General features: G+C 37.4%; 1 long non-coding RNA gene across 1 annotated transcript in view; it reads right to left on the bottom strand.

Moving 5' to 3' along the window:
• LOC127142741 (uncharacterized) overlaps window positions 1–16,537 on the bottom strand; it is a 67,199-nt gene extending 50,662 nt beyond the window's left edge. Inside the window, exons 1-3 of the long non-coding RNA XR_007813774.1 lie at window positions 16,449–16,537; window positions 16,311–16,370; window positions 13,669–13,752 (exon numbers count right to left, since the gene is read on the bottom strand). This is a non-coding gene — a long non-coding RNA (uncharacterized LOC127142741). The remainder of the gene's footprint in view (window positions 1–13,668; window positions 13,753–16,310; window positions 16,371–16,448) is intronic.
• Window positions 16,538–16,850: the final 313 nt, after the last annotated feature.

The following is a 16,850-nucleotide window of genomic DNA, read 5'->3' as shown; positions in this document are numbered from 1 at the left end:
TGTTAGCTCTTGCATGACAAAAAATGGTGTGACCTCTGCTACATATTTTGCTACTCTGAGGCTGGATTTAGCTGTCACTGTCTTCTACTTTTTTGATGCCATGTTTGTTACAAGATGCACAAATCCAGAAATGCTTGAAATGAATAATCACTCTTGGAATTTAATTACAGGATCCCTGAATGATCACATTCAGATTTATGACATACTTCTGAATTCCTTTTTATTACTGTTGCAGGAATAGGTGCAGTAGCACTGTACTCTTTCAGCTCTTTGTGTGTATCTGTCTTCTTGCCAGTCACTTGCACATGCTCACAAACATAATCAGGCATACATACAGTCTCATGTGGAAGCTATACTGCAAGGTTACAAATATCATTTCATCCATCTATTTGAAACCTGATTCTGAAAATGTAATTTTATGAGATCACATCACCCTGCATGTCTACACCTGAAACCAAATGGCTGCAATTCGTCAATTTTGTTGCTCTTTCCCTCTCTTTCTCACCATCCCCTTGCATCACTTGCATACATATCGCAGATGAACTGCATCTAGACCAAAAAAAAAAGGAAAAAAAGAAAAAAAGAATGCAAACCCAATCACAGTCTGACCACTACTTTATCTGGCTGTGATGACTGGATTGCAATGTAAGCAAAACTATAGCTTTGTGAATGTATTGTCACTTAATGAGTCCTAGTGTGATAAAAGTCATGATAAATGTTCACTGTCGCCCCTGTCGTTCTATGATAATAGAGAGACATAATGCATCTAGTGGCAAGAATCAATTCACAGCCTTTTCTTTTCTCAGTGTTCTCTGTCCACACATACACACACGGATACACACAAAGGTCGATGCCAGCGCTCCATGCTTTCTGTGTTTCTGCGCTTAGGGCCAGAGGTCTCTAGATTTAAAACCAACAGCACTATAGGAAGAGACTTTGAAATGAAAAAGGATTGAGGGATATTGAGAGAAGCTCCTCTGTAAAGAAGTGTTTCGGGTTGTCGGTGTCAACTCGGTCAACTTAACACTGTGGTTTTGTTTCTCTTCATGTTAGTTCAAGTACGGTGAGTTGCCTCCGTGCTCTCTACCCGTGACCTCTCTCTTCTCTGTCTCTAATGCACACACACTTCCTCACAGTCATGAATTTCTGCTCAGCTCTGTGCACTCTGTGTAAGGTGAGGGTTTTTTTTATGTTGCTGTGTACAACACTTGCAAGGGTCACAGAAAGTCTCTTGGGGGAGGGGGGAGTTCGAGGTACTTCCTGCTGAACCATCAGGTGATAATCCCCACATGCTGTTACAGGCGATAGCTGACATACAGTATATCACTGAGATGCACTGTAGCCAAAGGCCAGAGGGATTTTTTAAGTCACAAAGTCAAAGCTGTTGCAGAGGCTTCTTCATAGTTTCTACGCCTTGAAGAGGCATTTGAAATGTAACTGAAAGTACTTGATGGGTAGTCTCACACCCTGTAGCAGCTTCTCTGAGGCACTGGAAAGCCATCTTTTCAGTGCATGACAGACTTAAAACATGATTGAGTAGGCCGAGCAAATTAGACCAGATAGAAACTGCTGTGTCCACACTGAATGCTTTGTTCAGAGGAAGTCATGCTCAGCGGATCTGTCTGTGGTTTGGCTGTCATCACACCAGGACTCAGACCGGAAACCATCTGCGGGTCGGAGAATAATCACTTACTTCCATCTGTCTGATTGTCCATTTATTTGTCCATTTCTTCCTCCCATATCCATCCGCTCATTTGACCATTCATCTGCTTATCATGTTTCCATTTGTGTGCTCATCTGAATCATCGACTGTAGTTGCTCAGGCTGCCTCAGCTGACTCATGGTTAACATTATTACCCTTGTTTCTTTTATTACAAGGAGTCCTTCGGGGTGGATGCATGATCAATCAGTGCCTTGAAAAACTTCATCGAAGCACTTTGTTTTGTTTTTTTTAATGCTTTGAATAAAACATCAGATTATTCACCTGCAATTCTGATAGCGTGACTGTCAGATTAGCCAATTAAACTCTTGCTACCGCCTGACAGTTAGAGATCAGAGGCCACCTGACTAATTACTTTCTAAACGAATTATGACAGGGATGATGCAGGTTTGTGTTGATAGTAGTGTAAAGCCCCTGGAGGTTAGTGCTGTGTAAACAAAAAACAAACAAATGAACAACTTTGTGGTCACATCACATTAGCAATGATCCAAGCACTGTCAATTGAAACAGACCTGGGTTAAAAATAATCTGCACATGACAGTCTTTTTTAAAAATATATTCATGAGTGTATTGTGAAAAAGACTTTGCTGAGAGGGTTGCAGTCTGTCACGCAAATCCACTTTAAAAAAATTATCTTGCTTGTTTCCGTCAGTTCCATGTAGGAGTATGCAAATGACGATAACATACATGAGCAAAACATGCATTTCCTCTTCACCACTCTTGCTTGGGGCAACATGTTTTATTATGATTCCAATTTCCCTTCTTCAAACGGCAGATCTGTCTGTCATATTCATTTGAAGACCTAAATGGCCACTTGATGTAGAAAAATCTACCAGCTGTCTATTTTTATGTTTGGGTGGTAAAAATAATCTATGAGCCTTTGATACATTTTAGAGGACTACTTCAAAATAAAAGCTTCCCAAACAATAGAGCACCTAAAATAAAAAAAAGTATGCATCTATTTTCAGAGTAATAAAAATGTAATTAATAAAACTTGAATTAGATATTGATATTTTATAGTCCCTTTTTAAGCTACAACATGCAAGTTCTGGAAATCAAACTAGTGCTAGCATGAGAATGAGATTCAAAAGCAAAGCACTCCACTTCTCCTGCCTAACTATCATTTATATGCCTTAACCCTCAAACCTAAAATCTTTCTTGAACTATAACCACACTGCAGGTGTCATGCACAGTTACTACAGAAAGCAAGAATTTTAAAACAATATGTATTGGATGTATAAAAAAAATAAAAATGAAGAAGTGATAAAAATAAAAACATAATGCTACTATATACTCATACACAGCCACTAACATGCAAAAGCATATCTACATATACATAAGCATGATTGCTCAAAATATCAGTTTGATCTTTAAAAATCAAATGTGTTCTGTTCAAATGTTAGTGGAACTCTGTCACTTGTCTTGTGTCACAAATCTTTATTTATTTGAAACCGATACTGTCACTGTTTCCAAAAAATGTCAGAGAAAAAAAACATCACCTCAGATCCTTTCAGGATAGACCTGTCACATATGTTGGGTTCACAACAACAAATATCAAAGCTTTGATGAACTTTGCGTTCAATCAGTTGACTATAGAGAGTGGCACAATAGGAAAGAATGCCATCGATCATTATCCATAAAGTTTGTATATTGCACACTGTCAGTAGGTAATTGGACATACCAATTATCTAATCCTCCATCAGTATTAGCAGTGCTGAGGTGTCAGTCTCCTTTGAAGAACAACTGAAGTGTTGTTTGAATGCCATCATCATGTACTGACACTGTGTATTACACCCCAGAGGCAGAGACCTCCTCAGTGTGTTTCCATAACCTACAGAATTATCCTTTCACAAATACCTTACTGTGAGATACGGCACATGAAAGGCTGAGATAGAGAAGCGAAGAGATAAGGGGAAGCCTATTTTTAAGTTTAAAGCCCCCACAGGAGCTGGGAGGTGGTTTATTCTGGGTAGGATCCTCTCTTCCTAAACTTGCCATGTCAAGTATACAATCCCTTTATCTCCAAACCATCAAACTGATGGAAAATACAAGTGTACAGAGGTATTGGTTCTGTAACAATGCTCCTGATATTAATGTGTCAACAAAGGCATGCAACACTGGGCTCTGCTAAATGAAAGATCTCTTGGAAAAGACACATCTGCAATTAGAAAAGACTGATAACGGAACATGGTTTGACAGTTAAAAAAAAAACTTGCGGACCCTCAGCATCTCATCCTCTGCGTTTCACAAAGATCAATAAAGATTTAAAATGTAGGACTGCAACTATTTTCATTATTGGCAATTCTGTATAAGTTAGTATTTTGGCCTTTCCAACAAGGCAATAAAGCCTTTTGCCAAACAAAAAAGTCAATAGTGGGCGACTCTGTTTGGTTCTCTGAGCTTTACAAAATTCTCTCTTTCTAAAAATCTGTGCATGGCAACTACAGGTCAGTTAAGTATGGTTTACATTAGGCAACTGAAATTGATTAAAAAAAAAAAAAAAGAAGATAAAATTCCCTGCATTGGCACAGAACACTTGGGATACTTGCTGGGCCAACAGTACAAAAGCAACATTCTGCAAAACAGAAAATTCTCACATGTTTACCATTTTCATATATGATTTAAGTGATAAAATCAGTTCTTAAAATTGTCATTTTATATATGGTTTAAAAACTGATTTGATTTGTACAAATTGTACATTTTATACAAACTTTTATAAATAACTTGAAGAAGTTAGAGATGTAGTGAATACTTATTCCATAAATTGACATTTGGATGTTTTCTGAGCTTTCTTCTGCAAGTTATTAGAATTGTTATGCATGTTTATCAGGATGCCACGAACGCACACCTTTCTTAAAGTCTGAACTCATAGGTTACACAATAAAGTAATTTTATTCTGTATCTGTTCGTTTTGGAAACTGTTCACTTGAAGATTTTGTGTCTTTGTCAATGTGATGAGAGAGCTGTGATAACACTCGGAGTACCTCTCTGTGATCAGATCCTCTTATCGGTCATTAAAGACTACAGTGGGGAGGCAATCATCCCCCTCAGCAGAGGAAAATTAAGGTGGCCTCACATATAATGGCTCCTCTATATTGGGGTGGGTACCACAGCTATGTTATTATGTAATGGAGTGTGCGTGCGTGTGTCTGCATATGTATGTGCAGATGAGGGTATCTTTGGCATAAATTGGGCAAGCCATAGCAATTTCCAAGGCAGATAATTGGACATGGATTCGTGCCACGGGTTGGCCAAAGCCCCTGAAGCTCTGAACTCATTTGTTAGGATGCAGAGCACCTTGTCAGGGTCACAGTGTGGAAAATCTCTCTCCTCCCAACACACACATACGCATGCATCGGGCCTTAGAAAACTACTTGATGTCTATCTGATATGAGTTCATTTTACATGAGATTAACTTCTTCATTGAAGAAATGCACTTAGATTTTTTGGGGGCTTCAGCTGTATCAGGGTTATTTAATATTGAGGATACTGAAGATGTTATCTATCATACTGAGTTAACCAAACTAGAAATTAATCGGCTCAAATTAACTATTAAGTGAATGTTTTAATTCTATTATACATAATATATGACATAGAGGCAATAGCCAACATATATTAAACATTAACTAAAACAAAATACAATAATACATTTGTTGGATTTTAATTTGATCACAAAACCACACAGTAGTGTTCAGTCAACGGACTCAATAGAATGTAATGGATTATAATGTGAATGAAGGATATGTACAGTTTTGATAATTGCTCTTTCCTCGTCACTCACCACAAACCAGCATAGCAGGGAGTGGGGAATGGCGATAATAACATCCCTCCTAGGGGAGTCTAGACCGCAGGGAGAAAGGTGGGGACGATGACATGCTACATGACTCTGCGGCAGCAGCAGAGGTAGCAGCAAGTGGCACAGTGGTTTTCAGGTGAGCAGTGAGGCAGCAGGCATGGCAGTAAAGGAGTGAGAAGAGCACTAGGTCCTTCAGCAAACATCTGTTCGAATGGTTGCGATGGATTGTGTGAGAGTTGCAGCTAATTTAACCTTTAATTTAGTTATGAACCCAGACATTGTTGGAGTAATCAAACAATCAATTTTCAATATGAAAATTAAGTGATCCATTTAAGAAAAAAAGCAATAATTTCCTCTACATTTGCATTTGATAAAATAAAATACTTGCAAATGAACATAATTCAAAGGCAATACTGTATGGTAGCAAGGTTACAGTCTAAGGTCATAGTGTCATATTATCCAGTAAGCTCAGTCAATTTGATCAGCTATGCCTCATAAACCAACAGGGAAAGTTATTTTTTAGGACATCAAAAGACAGTGAACATCGATTCATCACAACAGCACAGTCTCTCCTTTACAGTGCCCTTCCTCTTAATAGCACCCCTCAAACTATTTCATCTTAAGTGTAGGTAAGTAGTAGATGCAGTGACCTGTGGAGTAGTTTTCCTTTCACGCCATCTGAAAAAAGACTCACAGTTGGACCTTAAGTGAGTGGTTGTATCTTTTTGACATGAAGGGTACAGACCCAGTAACACAAGACACAACTTTACCCTTTTCTTTCTGAGTGTTAAAGGAAAAGCAGAGGTGGCCTTCTGAGAGAGGTCCGCCTTGTCCATTGGTTTATGTAACTGCCATTTGGAGAAATATCACTCTGTGGATTTAGTGAGGCTGAGCCTTTGTAATCCTCAGCGCAGATACTTTTACAAATCCTGTATTTAATTAGATTTCCCCATTTAGTCATTTGCAGTCAGAAGCCTAATTCCTGCATAATGCCTACCGTGAGAGTGTATTCCTGGCAAGCCCGTGGATTGGGTCCTGTGTTCTACTTCAGTGTGTAATGGTCCAAGGAGTTCAATTTCACCTCACATATCCCTTTGGTTCTTTGAGCTTAACAGAACAGTGACTGGCTTACCGAATATTTTCTTTTCTGTATCAGAAGATCAGTGTTACACAGGGACGTTTTTGGACCTTTTGATTAACTGTATGTACTGAGGTGGTTGCTTTAGCAACTCGGGGAATTACAGTAGATTGTGTGAAATGGACAAGAAATGGTCTCACCAGGTGAAGCTGTTAAATATAATACAATGGAGTAGCCCAGCAAGACATGCTACCTTTGTAAAGGTTATCATGTTTAGTTTTGATGATGTCAGAGATGTGTTCCTGTTATTTTTTATGACAGATGAAAAAAGTAACAGCTACTCCATACAGTATGAGGCAATACAACACAAACTAAAGCTTCAAAAAATGTGGACTTTGACTTGTAATTGAATAAAATCCACAGTATATTTTTATTATTTATTATTTTATTATTATTTATTGCAGAACAAATGATTTGCATAATATTTTAGGTGCTTATGTTGTGTTTGTGTGTCCAGTCTCTACACTTCTGATGCTATGTGAAAAAAAGTGGCTAGAAATATAATAGTGACACAAACTTTGCTGTATTTACATATTACATAATGCTACAGTAATAAAATGTATATGATTTCAGTTGCTTGTTTTATCTTCAACAACAGCTGGACGTTTTATAAATAAATATATTATCTCTCCTTGTTTTCATTATGTAAAGTGTCTTTGGGTTACATGAAAGGCACTTCAGATTTGAGGTGCTACCATATGAGTATTTCATTTTAACCCCTTAACGCCGATTGTCGCGAATTTGCATCGTACCGCATTCAGACTGCAGCCGAGATAGAGTCAGCTTGAAAGCAAAAACACAAATAATTAATTTTTTTTATACAATTGTAAATACATTCAGGTATCAAGGGGTTAAAGCTTTCTCTTTTGTCCAGTAGAAAAGTCTTGTTTTTATATGAAGTCAAATATGCACGATGTAAAAATATTTAATATTTTGTAACCATGCCAAATGTATGTGTATAAAAATGCTGTTCACGTGTTAACTTTTGTTACACCACACTGGACAGCAGTGATTCGATGCCCTTGGGTAAGCCCAGAAGTATGCTCTATTGCATCTACAACCACAATGAAACAGTGATGCCATGGTACACTGATACATCTTAAGAGTACAACTTACATCAGTGCAGCAAGGTGGGAAGTTAAAACACTGGAGGCCTTTTTTTTTAGTCAGTGATGAGTTTCTCTTCAGCCTCATATCTTCCAGGTCATGTTGGGACTTCAAGGGCTGTGATGATAGCTGAACAATGCTGACATGTCAGGTTCTTCCTGTCCTCGAGCCTAGTCAAGTGTTTTCTGAGGACATGCCTGGAGGATATTTAAACCTTTTTTCTTCTTCTATTTTGGAGAAAACCAAACGCAGCAGATATTAAATTTTTTTTAAACATGATTACAAAATATTCCTAATGAACAAATCTGTAATGAATCTGGGTTAACCGTTGCTTGTATGATTGTCCAAGAATATCCACTTTTCTTACTTTTTAAGGTTACGTTTAGACAACTAAAACTATTGTTTAAGACACAAGGCAGGGTTAAAGCCAGTGCACTAGGAAGATAATGAGAAAATCTCTTCTTTCCCCCAGAAGAGGAAAATATGCAACAAAAATACATGTTGCTTATACTTCAGAGTGACTGAGCAAAAAAATAACCAGCATTTAGCTTGTGGCAAATAATAATAATTAGTGCTACTCATATTATATCCTTATCCTTTGCCCAGTTTTTACACTACTATAGAAATAAAACCCTGTTTTATTGTTAAGAATACTAAGACAACATAAGGATATGTTGCTAATTTACATATTTGGCTAGTTGCAAATATGTTGATACTGAACATATCTGTACAATATGTTCTGCCTAAATAACCAATCTTGCAATATCCAGTAGTAACTGCAGCCTTAAACATTTTTATGGTTATGTTTAGGCAGTCACAGCGCTTGGGAAATGAACCTGCCATTCAAAGACAAGAGAGTCTCAGTTGTCATATTACACACACATATTATGCAGACGGTTAAATTGATTTTATTGATTATCTGATAAAGTGTATGGTTTAATTATATCTTGTGGTTCCTAAAGGGACCGCTGATCACGTAATTACAATGAGGAGTCAGAGAGTCGACATCTTTTCAGGCTCTGTTTCAAAAATCTAATGTCATCTGAAGACTGAGCTGATTTATTTTAATTTACAACACCTTAACATAAGGTGTAGTAAATATTTCCAGAAAGGATATTAAAGTATTAATCTGTATATTTCTAGTTAAAGACTAGTTATAAGGCAGTTGAATATTGCGCAGTCTCTGTAGCCATGGAATCATGCATTACTAAGACTGGTGTACCTCTGCTGTCATCTAGATGTGACCCATCATCCTTTACTCACATTCTTTACATTAAAACACAACTAAACCCTGTATCCTTGCCATCTTGGCTATTATTAGCTTTAGCTATAATTCATTATTGATTTAGGGGGTTTTAGCTTGGTCTCTCTTGAAATCAATGACATTTTCAGAAGAAAATTATTTGAAAGATTAAGCCCAGGGTGCAGTGCTGTCGATAATGCCTTGCAGAAGCCAGTGAAACAAAAGTGGAGCTTTACCCAGTCAATGCTGGAGATGAACATGTCTCTAAACACTGCGCCATGGCATACTTGAACACTGATTTTTATCTCAAGGCTGCCTTTTGATAGTTTCCTTTTTCAAACCAATAACTGGAATGGAAAGTCATTGCAGCTCGGTAAATAATGAACAGAGCAAAATCACACGTTATTGGATGCACCTGCTTAAAGGGCAACTTTGCTCTTTCAGTCAGCTAATAGACTGAACATTTCTGATTTTGAAGGCTGTTGAGAGATAACCTTTAAACGTGGTGAGTTGCTCCTGATGAAACAAGCTTTCCAGGGAAAGTTTATGGTACATATGTCTACTCTTTTGTAATTGGATTCATACTGCAGGCTTGAGGAAACAATGTTCACTAGACAATGTACAGACAACAGGCCCTCCTGTATTCTAAAGATAAGTTAAAAAAGAAAAAAGAATAGATTAATTTGCTGCTTTGTATGTAAAGTGGACTTCAATTCCTCTTATGGCAAAGGTCATTTCATTATCTCTCACTTCACTTAATCCATTTGTAGCCCATTGTGTGAAGGTTTATATCTAAAATCATATAATGAGCAAACCCACAGGACAGAACCAGAGTTTTCTTTGCAAAACATGGAGCACACACACTAATTTCCTTCAGATTTGCTCAGCTGATTTTTTCTATGTCACTAAAATATTCATCTCAGACAATCAATACAATGCAGTATGAAGCTCTGCTAGATGTAAGATTTATTTAAAAAAACAGCTAAAAAAAACCAGCTATCAGATAAATGGAAGTTCTAAGCTCTCAAAAAATACAGACTTAACTAGGTTACAACATAAAATCTGCATGTCAAAATTTTCCATTCAGGGCAGTGTTTGTCTTTTAGTTTAAACAAAGATTCTAAAAGTCACTGCTGAACAGAAATCTTTTTTGATGAAGTTGGGGATAATCCCTCTTGATAGTGTCTTTGTCACTGCTGAATGCCTTTCAGTGAAGTAGAAGAAACCTCTGTAGGTGTAAACTACAGTACAGGAAGCCAAAGTACAGTAAGCATCTCTGACTAACATACTAAGTTGAAATTATTCTCCATATAGAATTTACTATAGGAACACCTCTGCAAGAGGTCATTTACAGAATCATACACAAAATTTATAATATATTTTATAATGCCATCTACCTATAATTGAGAAAATTGAGATAGGAGCTGCTCTACTGTCCCAATTTGCTTAACCTGACTGCATGTTGAAATTATGCATGTCAAAATATGAGTACAAGGACAATGACTGAGGTTAATAACTGAGTACTTTTTGATAAGCAACTGTGTAATTTGCTGCTATGTGGACTGATGTTGTAGCCATGCTATCACCCACATTTTATGTTTACAACCTTACCCATGCTGCTTTCTGTCTTGCCTGCTTTCCACCAGCCCACAAAAGTTAATTTTGCCAGCTGAAATCCAGTCTGGCTGCACATTTAGAAGGCAAAAATAAGGAGGAAAAAAGGCTGTCCATGGTTTGCGTTTGGCACGTACAGTAAAATCCTATTCCATGCACTCTACAATAAAAGCCTTTTTTCAATCAAACACGAGTGCATACATTTATAAAAAGTACTGGCACACTTGTTGACTCTCAGGGAGTCTTAACACATAATGAACCCAAACCAAAGTCAGCTTTTAAACTGTAAACCTTTGGCACCAGCTGTATTATGAACTCACCAGGGGAAGTTCCTAACAACTTTTGTTGTAATGACAACTTAACTCAACTCAACTCAACTCAACTAAAAACATCAAACACCAAATACAATTTAGTGATCAAAGACTACAAGCTCATTTCAAGAAACATAACTGCTCCCAGTGATAATTATACCTGTGGAAGAAACGCGCTTTGAGGGAGTTGGCAAATGTTATGGGTGAATGAAGTCTTTTGGAAAGGAAAGCCTGAAGAAAACATGTAGGGTTTTCCCATGAAAGCATCAAAAGTCTTTCTCTGACATAAATCTAAAATGTTTCTGCTCCTCTATTTTGGCCATTTATTTGAAAAGTCTTTAAAACCATAAATATGAGCAATACTACTGCGATTTCTAGATAGAAAAGGATCACCAATGCCTGACAGCCTCTAATGAGCCCATCAGTAAATACAAAGCCAACACAATCCCCCCAAAAATCACTTTTTCAGTCCTAACTGCACCTTTGCTGTAACAACTTAGAGCAGTTTATCAATCAACTATAAATGAGCTAGGTTAATTAATAGGTAGCCAAAGGGTATCTGCAAACATTAATATTCTGCACTATCAGCACTGCATCCAGACAGTCTATTGGAAGGTGCAGTGATAGATGCATCATGGCTGTTCGATGAGTGTGAGGGGAAACCGCAAACTAGGAGAGAGGTTAGGCACCCTGGGATGTTCTGCAATCTCCACCTTCAGCTTATTTGAGAAAATACAAGCCCGTGCAGAGTGCTGAACCTGTCTCCCTGCTTCCTTCTTTCATTGTGGTGCCACTGGATCCTGGTCACTTTGTAAATTCACAATAGTGAGTAATGGTTCCCTTTACCATTTGGAATGAGACTGAAGGCAATTACAAATCAAGTACAGTATTTGACTTGATTAGAGTAATACCTCCAGGTAGCCTGAGGGTACATAATGAGTTTATTTCAAAAGGGAGCAGTGAAAATCTATTATCAATGAGCGCACACACACACCTGAAAAACATGTGGTTATTTTAAGACACACTCCATGCAACCTTACGAAATACAGCTGTTGACCCAATATGCAAATATAAACAAGACAGCTTGTTTTCAAATGGGTGGTTGTAAGAATACTGCTGAAGAATTTAACACTTGATGAGATGCCAAATGACAAGCACCTGCCTGGGCTGTGGCCAGTTTATTCATTCTTTTTTCAACTCCCAGCTGATGCATTCGCTGGTGTGACAAACACCACTACCACCATTGTTTGAACTGTCATTGTTTTTAAAACAAGTTTATTCCTTTCACTATATCATTACAACAGGAAGTCGATCTTGTAACGCAGGCTTCTTAGTTGCTTCATTTAATCAATACTGGCTGATTAAAACCTTACTGTCTTATCTCATATCCCCTTGCTTGTGATGATTGCCTTTGGGAACTGAAATCTTATCTGCATATTTTCTGAGTCTCTGAGGGTAGATGCTAGAAGAGGAGGCAATATTCTGAAGTTAAATTAATTGAATATTAATAGATAGGTTTTTTTGTAAAAGGTAAAATGTCATACTGACAGTCATAATGTATATTAATGTAACATTTCATTGCTTCCATACAGTATGGCTTTTTCCTATTTATAAACAGTAAGTGCACTTGACTCCCTCTAAGTGTTTTATGCTATAGTAAACCTAAAAAAGTAGGAAATAAAATATGACTCCTCATTAGCTCATTGCACACAGTCGCGCAGAATTAGCCTCTGGGGAGGAATGTGCAATGCTGTGGGAAATAACCGGATGTTCCAGCATAGCTACTCTGATTTGTGGGACAAGACATCCACTTCTGTTTGCTATTTGTATGAGTCTCTCGGCATCGCAGCTTTGAAGTTTTGAAGGTGTTCATGCCGTCTATCCCTGCAGCCAGAAAATGTCTTCACTCGCACTCAGTTTGTGTCTTTTTCAGTGACATTTGGCAGGTTAACTGAAACTGTGAAGTGCTGCTGTTGGTTCAAAACTATATCTCAAATACAATATTTTGTTCTGCTGGAGATGAAGAGAAATTGTCTAGACATCTCCCCAGTGTTTCCTGTCATAGCAGATCAACATATCAACTATCTAGACACTATGCAAAAATAGTTTAGGAAACCATCAAAACAACCTGTGGTGCTAGTTATATATTTTTTTGGGAATAAGTTACTATTATTTTCCCAATTAATAATACAAATTTGATGCTCTGCTGTGTGTTTACAGCATCAGGACAGCGTGCTGTATGTGGGATTGGCTCAATAAACTGCAGCACCTATGCTAATTGTAATGAAGGAAAGTGTTGGCTCACGTCAATGAGTCAGCAGTGTGACTCACTGATGTGTTTTTAATAGTTCTTGGGCCTCACTGGAACTCTAAGGCACAGACTAATAAGCTACGTTGGGCTTTGGCTACATGGTCAGTTCTTGTTAGGATCAATTCATTGAACAGTTCTTGAACTGAAATTGTAGAATATCTCCAGAAGTATAATGGCATGATAATGGTGGAGGAGGTCATAAAAATGTGCCTCTTAAGAATTTTTTAAAAACTTCTTCATCCTGTCCTATAGTATCTTACTTGAACTGTTGGCTACACTGCCCCCACGATTTCAGGTGGCTCCCTTTCTCAGTCACAAAACGTGTGTAAATACAGACAAAATGAAAAGAGTACAGAAAGAAGGCTCCATACATATCCATTTTTATCTAACACTGAGCATAAATGATTTTTTTTTAAAAGTCCACTGACCTGTGCAGTAATCCATCCATGCCTTGCCTTCAGATGGAATCCATTATGATACTGATGTCCGATTGTCCCTTGCACATCTGTATCCTGGTGAATTCAAATATTGGTTAATGGATTGTGACAACAATGCATAGTATAGCTTCGACTGGTTTGAATTTTTTTTTGTTTTTATGAACTCCTCATGACCTCTGAAACATGCGGTTCAACAGTATATTTCAACTATGCAATACAATATAATTAGAATTATGGATCTGAACTCAAAATAACTTGCTGCAGAACATAATATTGCTGACCCATCAGGGTGTCAAAAACTGAACAAAACAGAAGCAAACATGCAAGCATAGTCCAAAAGCATGTAAGTACATCCATTTCTGAGGAATAAGAACTGCTTTCCAAATAAAAGCGCGTGCCAATAATTTTTGAATAGATAATACCAGGTAAACTGATAATACCAGTGCAGTTTTGGTCGTTTTTTATTTTTCCTCAGTCGACATCACTGCTCAGGAAAGGTCTAAACCCACAAATTAATTTCCCCACAGTCAGAAGCTGCTGCTAATGACTGCTTTTCTGCACATTTTCCTTACATTCCTGAAATACTACACTCCTACACTTTTCAAAAATACATCACCCAAGCACACCTAAAACATATTTTCACCCCTTGCATTACTGCACAGTGTTAAGAGTTAAAAAGTGTACATAATGTTCTCTTCAGATAAAATACTGGCAAAAATTAATATACACACACACATATATATATATATATATATATATATATATATATATATATATATATATGAGATAATGTGGCTATATATATATATATATATATATATAGCCACATTATATTTACCAGCTTTGTGTATTCAGGTAGCAATCAGTCACTGGCAAATGTAACACTTCTAACAAATCTGCTCATTTTGGCACATTTCTATGACTTTGTTTTAAATTGTTTGCACCTGACCCTATCTACCCATTTAAAAGCGATAAACATTGAGCTTGCATGTTACTTTTCAGCATTATAAATAAGTAAAAAGCAGCAAGAACTCCAATGGTTTGAAAACTCTACTTATTTTTGACTTTTCAGTTTGCTTCTATTTAAATATTTCAACTCCACTATGTGTTCTTTTTAGCAGCCTGAGTATGGTAATCACAGAGGAATAAAAGTTATATGGAAATATTTTTCATTCACCTGGTTTACTATTTGCCACTCCATCAAATGTTAAAGTGAAATTTCCAAGCTCATACTGGTAAAATAAAATCTGTCTCACTATTTGACTGATATTAACACAATTTCAGTGTAACTACCTGGTGTTAAACTTGAAAGTTAAACTTGTGACCAATGATGCCATCAGTTTTGCTCTGTGTGATATTTAGACTGGAGGAGGTGCAGGTTTAGGCCCTCAGGTCCTCTGATGGATATACCTTTATGGGTTGCATCCTTTGGGAGGACTCAGCTCCTGAATTAGAACTTAATGGTTGTTGTAATTACAGACCATGAATTCAGCTCAATATCTGTGATCTTACATCAGAGTGAATACACACTTAATGCCCTCTTTACACAAACCACAGGCAAGGGTTCCAAAAGTCAGTTACAAATTGGCTGTTAGACAGTCTGCTCTTTGAAACACACAGCTATCATTCTGGCTCAGTGATCTTGACAGCCCAATTCCATATATTCTCCTCACAATGTTCACAGACATATTCTCACAACAACCTTGCCTCAGCAATAAAAAAGTTATAGTTGACATGGTTCTGCTGTCCACAGTGATGGAAAACACGACCAATTGAGGTACTGCTGAATCTAACTTAATATGAAACCCATAACAGCTGTGAAATGTGTGCTTCCATATCCGCTCTGTCCTTGACATGAATCATATTCTTTCATATTCATTCATAACATCTTTTACAATTGTGTTGATCTTGGGTCAGCTGTCATCTTCAGCACTGATTGAGGCATATGCTGTCTGTCACTTTCTATACAAAATTTAGATTTTGAATGTGGAAACTTTAAATTATAGTATTGATAGCACAGAGCAAGTATGATAATGACATCCCAGAGGAACACAGAGGCTGTAAGTATGAATTGTTACCTTGTCTTCGGGCTGACTTATGAATCCATAAGACAATCCAGTGATTTGTGATGAACAGGTGAAGTTTTGAATAATCTGGCATATCTAAATTACCCATACTGTATTTTTGTTAAGGAAACTATAATTGCATTTTTCTTTTCTTTGCTAGACTGCTGATGTGTCCAAGGTGTGTCCTGCCTCTTCCCCACCTCCATTTTTAGTCTTGCAATTATCTCTCAGAGGAAGAGAGATCTGATTGTGTTATTTACATGACCACTTGTGGCAGAGGGAGTGAGATGCACACCTCTAGCCTCCCCAGTAGATTGGCACCTGGCTCCAATAAACACATTGAAGAAAAAAAGGAACTACAAACAAATTTAACAGGATAAAGTAAAAATACCAGCTGGTTACAAGAAGCAGTGTCTAAACAATGTTAAAATATGGCAAAGACTTAAAAACAAAACTAGGCAAAAACAGCAGCAGGTGGGGATTAACAAAGTAACACAATATAATTCAAATTATCCTCAATCTGCATATACAGCAAAACAATGTAACAGTGGTCCAGGTCCTACTTACCATTATGGTATGAAGAGGGTTCAAACCAGGAAGCCTCAGTGGAATACCTTGGCAAAGAAGCTGAAACACAGCCCACAGTTAGCAACTCTGCCATATTGTAGCTTCTTCCTAAAGCAAACAAAGTGTCAGGCTGCATACCTCTGCAGTTTGAATGAGAAGACCTAAAACCATGGCACATGGCAGGAGCAAGAAGAAGCCACAATGCTAACAAGTATTTTGAATTTCCCTGGCCCTCACTGATAGAGAGGGTGGAGCTAGTAAAGCTGCAAGGGTTACATTCAAGAGCAGTGAGGGGGAAGTGTTTCCCAGTGTTCCCTACAACACATTCAAGAAATATTTCTTTCGTCAAGTTTATTGTGGGAGTTCCTCTTGAGATGGAGATGATTATAATTTATCTACCTACCAGATTTCTATTTTTTTTATTTTTTTTTTATCAGCAGTTCAATCAGCTTAGAACTGCATCAGCACAAAATTGTGGATACTAACTTAATAAAAAGTTGCTAGTTGAGATTTAAGCTTTGCAAATGTATTACTGTCTCT

This window comes from Lates calcarifer, linkage group LG8 (genome assembly GCF_001640805.2).
Source record: "Lates calcarifer isolate ASB-BC8 linkage group LG8, TLL_Latcal_v3, whole genome shotgun sequence".
NCBI lineage: Eukaryota > Metazoa > Chordata > Actinopteri > Centropomidae > Lates > Lates calcarifer.
The sequence above is the reverse complement of the archived record's forward strand: the minus strand, read 5'-3'. Positions and strand labels throughout refer to the sequence as shown.